The sequence below is a fragment of the Engraulis encrasicolus genome, chromosome 21 (assembly GCF_034702125.1).
Source record: "Engraulis encrasicolus isolate BLACKSEA-1 chromosome 21, IST_EnEncr_1.0, whole genome shotgun sequence".
NCBI classification, from domain to species: Eukaryota; Metazoa; Chordata; class Actinopteri; order Clupeiformes; family Engraulidae; genus Engraulis; species Engraulis encrasicolus.
The window spans coordinates 24,876,607-24,887,470 of record NC_085877.1 but is presented as its reverse complement, the minus strand read 5'-3'; positions in this window follow the sequence as shown (position 1 = coordinate 24,887,470).

The following is a 10,864-nucleotide window of genomic DNA, read 5'->3' as shown; positions in this document are numbered from 1 at the left end:
GCCAATCCATGAGGATACGGAAAATCTAGCACACCACACGCAGAGAAAGCGTTCCTTTGATAGAGAGGATACCTGCGTCTTTGTAAAGTGCTGCGCGCACGTTTGATTGCCGGTTTTACAAATTACGGGGATAAACATGCCAGGCCCAAATTACCAACAGGAAAAGAGGGACGATGACAAAGGGGATGAATCGCCAGGAAGACAGGGATGATCTTTCTCGCAGAGCAATGTTGTCTGCAAGAGCGAGTCTCGCCTGGTTTTGCGCAATCCACCGCTGGACCAGCTGGCTATCAGCAATCGCCGCAAGAATCAAACCTGTTTCAAATTCTGGTCATCTCTCGTGAGTGTAGGGTACTGCATATAGGTTAGTTAAAACATTGCTACGACCCAATTTGGCACACTGTCCCATGAGCAAAATACACAACGTCGGAAGGGATTCGGTTAGGCTACTGACAGACAAGAGGTACGAAGCAGTCCTCAACAAAAAGATGGAAATGTGGATATGCTATGTAGGCCTGGAGAAAGAGGTTCACTCTCTCCAGCAGTTAAAAAACACCGTCAGGTTATGCTTCGGAAGCATATCGGGGTTTTTTTTTCCGACAAAAGCGAAGCGCCATAAAGTCAGTCAACTTTCTAGGCTATAGGCCAGCACAGCAGCGTTAATAAACTCCAAAAAAGTAATGTGACATACCCTAATAATGACAATCTTACTGTGCAAACTTGGGTAATAAAAACGGTGGTGGTGGTAGTGCGCGATAGCTCTGTGATGGGGAGGGGGGTGATTCTCACGAAACGCGCAACAAAGGTGTTTTGACAACCATTTTTTCAAAAAGCTTTTTTGATTGAATTTCTTTTTGAATCGGTTACATTAAAGTGTACAGTTACTAAGCACAATAATATCAACTTACCTGACAACTATTTAAAACAATTTTTTTAACGTTTTAAAAGTCCATGTCTGCTAAAATGCTCATTACCGCAATTTTTTTCTTTCATGTAATGTATTAGGAAACTTAATTGTTCTTGCAGTTTTGTTCATTGAATATTGATAGTTGTACTAGGGGCTACATAAAACACTCAAAAAAGTTTTTTTTCTTATTATTGTAGTTTAAGAATTTTACCATTTTACCTCATTACCGCAATAGGATCATTTGTTTTCCTCTTTAATTTTAGAATAAATCAGTGAAAACCTAAAATTTCGGTCCAAAAATATATTGAAGTGAAAGAAACATGAAAGGTACTGTGTTCATAAAAAATATATATGAATACAGTTTTCCTTTAGTACTTTTTTTTTACAATTAAGTGCTCATTTCGGTAATGAGGGATACATTTCGGTAATGAGAATGAGTTTTCGGTAATGAGAATAAGGAGGAATAAATTGAACTAAAGCCTAATATTAGTAAGTGATGTGATTTGTTATTATTATTAGCACAACGACAGAGTCTCCAGGGCAGAACTAATCAAATGACACCTAATAAGATGATAAATATATTATATATAAAACCATTCATTAAGCTACTGAAGGATATTGGGATTCAAGACTTAACCCAGCCAAAGACCATAAAAGACCATAGGTCAGGGGTGGGGAACCTGTCTCGAGGGCCATTTGAGGCCGTTTAATCAGGCCCCCGATATAAAATCAATGTTATGCAGCTTCACATGAAATATGACATATTTTGTAAAGGAATCAACATTTGCAATACAATTAAGTTATATTCAGGGGAACTAGAGAAGGTGGGGTCTGTTTTAAAGGTGGCTGCCTTCAATATAAGCCTAATGTGCAGTGGGAAATCCTGGTTTGTGTTCTTAATACTGCTCTCTGAGAACTTTTACGGCCCTCAGATAAATTTGAAGAGGCCCCTCGAATGAAAAAGGTTCCCCACCCCTGCAGTAGGTGAAGAGGCGAGGCCCCTCCTGGGCACCAAAGTAACATCATAGTATAGGGGGTGAAGGCCAAGGGGTGCACTCTGAAGTTAAAGTTAGTCCATCATCAAAACACCGGAGGGTAGCCACCTGATGACCCCAATGAAGCGCATACATCCCACTCCTCATCCCCACCCTGAATGACATCACAACTCACCACTGATCTCTCCAGCCAAAAATCTATAGTGGACGAGAAATCTAAATCTGTCATGAGAAGGAAAATCATGTCGCAGTGCGAGGTCGTGCACTGGACTTTTTTTTCTGACTCAGCACGCACCGGCAACTAGGAAGTAGGTAGTAGAAGGAACAAGAGATGACTAGAGTAGCTTGTATGGTATGTGGGTTATGTACACCTTGGTTTTAGGGTCACAGTTCGGTACATTTCCGGTACAGTATCACCATAATGCTGTCCGGACCAAAGCTGGAATTCACAATGAACGTTATGTGTTATGAAATATCACTGAACACCACTAACTGCTTGTGTTGCACATTGCACATCAATGGCAGTCATGGGTTAGGTCATCATCAGACTCCCGATTCCCGACCCGCCAGGTTGGTGGAGGGAGTAATTAACCAGTGATCTCCCCCATCCTCCTCCATGACTGAGGTACCCTGATCATAGTACTGCTCCCATTCAGGATGAGGCATAAATGCCATTCTTTTGTGTGCAGTGTTCATGTGTGTGCTGTGGAGTGCTGGATCACAATGACAATGGGAGTTGTAGTTTCCCAAGTGGGCTTTCACTTCACTCGCATTTTTGAAAAAGAAAAAATGTTTGGTTTTCAGGACAATATCAGACATGCCCATAATTAGTATAGGGTGCATGAAACACAGAATTAAAACGTTGCAAAATCCTGCTCTTCTCTTGCAGTATTGTTCCATTGCACTACCTTAACTTCCTTGTCATTTTCTAGCATGTTTGATACTTGTCAACGGGTGGCACAATAGACTTGGAATTTTGAATTGCTGTGAATGGGCATTTTCAGCTAAATCAGTGCAAAGTGCATTTTGAGGCTGTTTTGATCCAGTTGCCTCTCCACTTACCCAGGACATCAAGAACCCTACAGCATGACTAAAAGATGGGTACATGGGTGTTTGAGCATGGCTAAAGGATCGGAGTATGGGGCCTGAAACCTTGCTAAAAGTTGCAAACAACATGCATAAGCAGTTTCTAATTTGGGAAAGTGTAAAGGCAACTACAGCATTCCTCCAAATGATTCTTCTTACTACAAGCGGATTCCAAAAAAGTTGGGACACTTTGTATTTTGTGAATAAAATCAAAATGCTGGCATTTTTAAAACATCTAATATGTTAATAAGGTAGAGCATTATGTACAGACAACATATCAGTTGTTAAAGATGAACAGAATTATTGTTTTGAGGTAATTATGTGATCATTTAAAATTTGGCCCATGCAACAAATCTCAAAAAAGTTGGGACAGGGCCAAAACATGTTGTAATAGTTGGATAATTCTAAAAATTAAACAAGGAAGAATATTTTAAAATGAACTATATTGACTGCCAACATGAATGCACAAATAAAATACCATCACATAGAGGCTATGGCACTCAGCGGCAAAGATTTTGAGGGACTAATTACTTATCTATTATACAGAAAGATTGAATTATCAAAATTGCAGGCATATAAGGCCTACTTCCGTAATATAGAGTTCTGTGTAATCATTGCACGAGTTATGAGATCATGACATACTCGTGGTCAATAAGCAAACTATGACACTCCAACAATGACAGCTCTCGAAAAAATGACCATAAACACAACACTTGATTAATGCACATGATGCAGACATTAAACAGTGTTGCGTGTGGAAAAGCTCATTCTAAGGACCTAGGAGACATGTGAAACTGTCCTCTGATTACAGAATGGTAAATATTTAATCCATTTTGAAAATTATGGAGTCATGCACCCTCCAGGTTATATAGAAAATGAATACTTCAGCTTGATTTAGTGGTCAGTCTGAAAGACAGCATATATGATGGTAAGGGGGTGCAGAGGTGACTTAGTTAGGGTATTCTTACTCATGTAGAGCATTAAAATGAATGTTGAATGATACATACAGACTTTAAACAGCAAACATAGCTACCAAGGCATTATATTTTGGAGCACCGCCTTTAGATATTGCCCCATAAAGGTGGCAAATTTCAATCTCTACTATGTTCCAACAGTGTGGTCCATCATTAGAGTAAACAGGTCACAAAATTGTTTTCTTGCAGTCAGGATATGCCACATATTAAGCATAACAAAAAGGTAAACAGGTTGAAGAACACACCTATCAGTTCAGCTGCTGAAATCATGTGTCGCACATCAAAATATCAAATTTTTGAATAAAATTATGCCATCAGTCAAAGTATCTAACTGTTCAGTCTCATCCCTTGTGTTGTGTTTAGTCTTATCCAATATAAAAAGCATTGTATTGGCCCTGTCCCAACTTTTTTGGGATTTGTTGCAAGGGTGAAATTTTAAATGATCACATAATTACCTCAAAACAATAATTCTGCTTGACTTTAACAACTGATATGTTGTCTGTGCATAATGTTCTACATTGTTAACATGAATGTTTTGAAAATGCCAGCATTTTGATTTTATTCACAAATTACAAAGTGTCCCAACTTTTTTGGAATCCGCTTTGTAGTTTTGATTGAAATATTCTAAAAACTGCTTCACACCATTTCAAATACCAAGCCTTTTGTGACACCACAAAGATTTTGGAAGGAAGTCAAGTTAGTAAAAAAGGATAAATACTCAAACCCACTACAAATGAGGGTATGACAACCAAACACAGGAAGCAAAAAAAACTGTCAATTTCTGGAAAAGCACATAGACTTGAAGTGAGTCGATTTTGTCTCCCAACTTTTTCCCTTTTTGCCATCTACGCAATCTGACAACTTCACTGCGAGTGCTGGCTTCGTTGTTTGCAATTGCCTTTGCATTGGGTGACATCACTAGGCAATTTGATCATTTTTTGCATCAAAAGACCACATTTCGAGGGTGGAAACAGCCAGAATATTGATTCATGGGTTGGCATGTGAGCAAGAATTAAGTTGTGACTTGCTACTCTCAATGAACTCTCACAACAGGGTTTCTGGCCCATAGTCGATTAAGTTATTGTTCTTCCAAGGGTGGGACAAAATGTAAATGTTACCACAACATTAGCCAGAAAGGATGAGAACAGAAAAATGGTCTATGAACAACACCTATATGACCACTGAATTTAGCCTATGTAATGTATATGGAGATGATCACTTTTACAGACAACCCCCATTAGATGAAGGAACTATTGCATATGTTAGGCATTTACTTTTGCTTTGTTTACTTACAATATTGTATATCGAATATCGATTCAATTGCATATTTCAACCTGAAATGGATGCAATTTCACTTAACACTTCCATCAAGTGCTTTAACTATAATTAAGTGACATAGTGACAATATTTATACTGCAAAAATATAATTTCTATTTAAGGTTGCAGTTGCATGTTTAAAAATGTACATAAATAAAAAGCGAAATACATATATGTCATGAAAATATATTCTAAATGTAAATCACCATTGAGTCTCATTACCGAAATTGACAATCCTCATTACCGAAAGGTACTTAAAACATTGCGGTAATGAGAATGTGTATTGCGGTAATGAGATGGCTCAGCACAATAACGCTAACTGTAACTTGAGTAATTATGACATAGCTAATTCATGACCATTGTTGAATTCTGAAAAGGAATACCCTATTACCAAGCAAGTTTAAAATGAAAAAATCTTTTTCATTTCGAAATATTGACTGATTTCGGTAATGAGAACCACTTTTGTCGTATTTGCATATTTTTGAGACAAATTGTGACATTTTACAGGCACAAACAATAAGGCTGACTAATCATGTAGCAATCTTGAATCTCCTGTTAGTACAGATGAATTGGAGGTAGTTTCAGCTCATATTGAAATTCTGATGGCTTTTAATTGTAGTTCTGAAATATATTGCGGTAATGAGAAGAAAAACTTGGGGACACGATCTTTTCTTGAAATATTCATTAGTGTTCATTATTTAAATTGCCAACAAGGAACACTTAATGAAACTTCGGACATAGACTAACGCTCTTGTAGTGTCATTTATGTATTTTTTAATTTTTTATTATGTTTTACCCTAATTCAAAGACCAGAAATTTTGGTCGGGACACATTTCGGTAATGAGAATTTGCCTATAAAATGCATAAAAAGTGGAAAATAAAAATAATATTTTTTTAAATGAACTAGTGTGCCAGAAAGTACACGTCTCGCTCTACAGTCATGTATATTATCAAAAGAATCCCTGTCATATTTAACCATTAAAAAGTCATTGCCATTGTTTTTTTTAGCTTCGTGAGAATCACCCAGGGGGATTCTTTTGGCTACACCTAGCCTACCCAACTCTGGATCCAACCGAGAATCTCCACAATGAGGGAAACACATCGAAAATATAAAATTAAATATGCTATATGCACAAATAGAGTTTATATCAATCAGACATTTTATTAGGTTAACAACGTTATTTTGAAACCTAATGAAGTGCCACATAGCCTAATAACGGTCTGGCACACCCTCATGGCGCTGCTGCAGCGCATTGACATGGAGGAAACCTACAAAAAAATATTATTATTTTAAATAATAAAATGGTTCAGACGGTATCTGGTGGATACTGCCACTGTTTAAGGCCATTTAACTTGTTGAAATTTAGCCTATAGGTCTGGAAAGGTGTTACAATATTATAATCTGGCCTATTCTCTGCGGTGCTTAGTAGCCTATGTAGAATGCGGCGACTCCCTCTATCTACGTCGGATTCTAAATGTTTGTTTAAAAGAAGCCGCCGTTATTTTTGACAAAGTTTTCTGAAAATGTTGTTTATGCAATAATTCGGTATTTTGACATATATCACATCTAAATTTATGTATTGAGGTTCTTAAAATGAGATTTAGTGGTGTTTAACCTGCAAGTTACACTTGAAGTGTTATTAATTTGATATCATCCAATATTGAGCTGTTAGTCGTATTAACTTCATTTTGTGACGTCACGTTTCATGGAGAAAAAAAAACATCCCCCCCTCTGTTTTTTTGACAAATCGCACCCTGGTAATATCACATGACAGCATGTCTATCGGAATATGTGAAGGATGGAGATGGTCCATGAGGATGCAGGAAGTTCAGTTTCACCTCTTCAGTGCTCGGCATACATTCCTCAACACATGCTAGCCACTAGTTGCCATCAAATACAGCTACAACATACCCTTTGATGCTTGAACATTAAGAAAATTCCTTTACTGAGCTTATTCTTTCAACCCTGCCTTCTCTGAATCAGTGTTGCCAGATTGGGCTGTTTCCCGCCCAATTGGGCTGCTTAGGATCGCCGTGTGCGGGAAAAAATGGCATTTAGTGGAAAAACCCGCCCACTTTTTTGCTATAGAAATCAATACAATTGGGTGGGATTTTGTGCTTCTAGGCGGGATTTGACGCTTTTTTTGGGCTGGAAATCATCAGCCTCATCTGGCAACCCTGCCTTCTCTGAATGCTGAAAATGGTCTAGCTTCCACTGTGTCCATTGACAATGGGCAGAAGAAAATGCCCTTTATGCCAGATGGCCAGTCCAGTCTTGTCCCTGACACTACTCTATTACTACTTCATTACAACTCATTTCAACCTTTATGTCCCATTATCTCTGAAATGAATAAAGAACCAAACACCAGAATTTCAGGTGTTGTTCATGGCATTGCAGGCTACGTTAAGACAAGGAACTGGCCATTTTAAAATTTGAGGACTTCAGATATTAAATTTTTTATTTTTCAATTTATCATAATTCATATTATGAGGGTTGTTGTATTCCAAGCTGATTGTGTAATTTGTAGCTTTCAAACAACACCGCAGACAGCTTTTTGTGACTTGATTCAAAAATGAACACCTGTTGACACTCAAAACATTCACTATGTGGCGCTGTTCCTGTATGCTGGATACAATGTAGCTGTGAGCTTTGCACAGGCAAGCCTGTAAATGTACAGCAAAATGGTGGACATGTAAACTGTACCAGTTTTGCACATTCCAGCTGGGATGTTTTACATGGAGGGCCATCTACTCATAAATACTATTACTATTACTAATCAATAGTTCAAATAAATTGGTGTGGTAACAAAATGTCTGACAACCATAAAACTACCACAATTAGATTCAGTGACCCTGAAAATGTTGGTTAAGCAGTTAAAATCAATGTTCTAACTTATTCAGAAGCTGAGAAATGACAAAATATAGGTTTTTCGGATGCCATTTTGAAAAATCCAAGATGGCCGCCACCTGTGCAAATGGAAACATTGTTTTTCTGATTGCTTATACTATCTACTTTTCAAAAATGTATAGTTTTCCAAATCCCCATAAAAATCCAGCAAAAATACATAATGAACTTGACTATCTCTGGTTCTTGTGGATTTTCCGACATTTCACCATGTTGTCCCTATACTTTCTGTCTTTACTTGTCTTTTAATCAACCATATTGAACTGTTTTCATCTGTATTCTATTTTGTGTTTTATTTCTTATTTATTTGAATATTTTATTTTATATTGTTTTTGTTCTTTGTTTGTTTTGTTTTAATATTGTTGTTAATCTCACTGTGAAGCACATTGAGCTGCATGTCTTGTCTAAGCTTTGGATGGACCCAGGACCTTTGTCCAGATATTAGTAAGTGGGCACACTTAAAACAGAGCTTACAACTCCAATGTTTCTCAATAAAACATAGCAAAACCGTCTATGAAATGACATTCCATGTGTAGCTGGTTTATCACACTATGTGTCTGGATGATACTCACCTTACTTGCAGATATGTCATGGGTGTGCCGTCCATCCAAAGATGCCGTCCCTCTTGGGCAATATCATTTAGACCAATAAAGTGCCTGCTTCCATGCATCACTATAAATTCCTAAATTCAGAAATATTACTGTTAGTATTTTGATAAGTGACATTGATTCCAATGTATCATTACAATCACAATTTTAAACACTCCAGTACATTTTCACGTATTTGTGTGCATGAGTGAAATAACAAAAACTCCTATTTGACTTACAACTGTCTCAGTACACACATCAACATCCAACTCACATTTAAATCTTGGTGTATGTCTGCGTACAATCAATGTGACAATCAAATTATCAAATTAACTACTTCATTTCCCTTCACATCTAAATACCAAAACATTGTACCAATTCATCTTCGTTGTCTACGATAACCAGGTGTCCTCCCATAGTCACACAGTCATCTCTGCTATCAGTCCAGTTCATCACATCAGTGGAGAAGTAGTAGCACTTCCCACTGAAATACATCCAGCCAGGTGCACAGCTCTGCATACTTACAGCCTGTAGAGCTAAAGATTTTTTGGTAACACTTTACTTAAAGCCAACATTATAAGCGCATTTATAACAAATTATAATGCACATTATAATTACTTACAACGTATTATGACTACACTCATAATGCTTCATGATGCTTTATATTAACAGTTATTAATAACTATGAATCTAGCTTATAATGCTTTATAAATCCAAGGGTGTCATGAGTGCTCATGACTGGCTATAAACTACAGGCTGCCTGATGGGGCTTATAGTACATTATGAGTACCTATACCCCTCTATGCACAGACCTGGATGATAAACTGTCATAAGGGCTCATACGATGCTATAATGTTTCATGCGAGATCATAAGTCGTCAATGTGTGCTCTAAGTAAAGTGAAGTTCATATGGATACATCTATAATGCACTGTATAATGCACATCTATAATGCATCATGATGTACTGTAAGCACATCAGGCTGCCTGTAGTTTATATCCAGTCATGAGCACTCATAATAACCTTGGATTTATAGAGTATTATAAGCTACATTCATGGTTATTCATTACTGTTAACATAAAGCATCATGAAACATCATCGGTGTAGTCGTAATGTGTTGTAAGTAATTATAATGTGCATTATAATTTGTTATAAATGCGCTCATAATGCGCTATAGATATGGGCTTCATAGAAAGTGTTACCGATTTTTTTTGTGAAATTTTGTGTGCTGGGAATTTTTGACCACTAGTAATCACTAAGTATTGCTGCATCAACATTAGGCCATATGTTTCAGTAACAGATGTTTTAAAGACATTTCCATACCTGTGAGGTTGGCCTCCAAGGTTCCTATAATGGCAGTAGCATTATCATGCAACACTTGTAGGGAATCCAGCTCCCATGTACAGACTAAAATACATTTTAGGAAAAATGGACACAGAGAGTTTCTCTAAGAGAGAGGCATCACATTTAAGCAGACAAGTATGACTGTGATCAGATGAAGGCAGTTACGTAAAACAAAGAGTTTAGTTCTAGAGTAAGAATTGCTGTGGTCACATGTTTCAAAAAGACATTTCCATACCTGTAAAGTTGACCTCCAATGTTCTCATCATGACAGTGACATTATCATGCGACACTTGTAGGGAATCCGTCTCCCATTTACAGGCTGAAATATTTTTTAGGAATATTTGACAGAAAGCAAAGAAAGACACTCTGAGTACATATTTGAATTATTATTTTTCTAAGAGAGAGGCAACACATTTAAGCAGAGAAGTATGACTGTGATCAGATGCCGGTAGTTAAAACAAAGAGTTCAGTTCTAGAGTGAGAACTGTTGTGGTCACACGTTTCAATAACAGATGGTTGAAGACCTTTCCATACCTGTTAAGTTGGCCTCCAATGTTCTTATCATGACAATAGCATGATCATGTGACGCGTGTAGGGATTTCAGCTCCAGTGTGCTGACTGTGTTATATTGTAAAAAATAATAATAATAATAATTTAAAAAAAGGACAAAAGCAATGAAAGGCACTCTAGGGATTCCAGCCCACAGGTGCTGCTGACTGAAATATATGTGTAAGAACATTTGCTGAAAAGC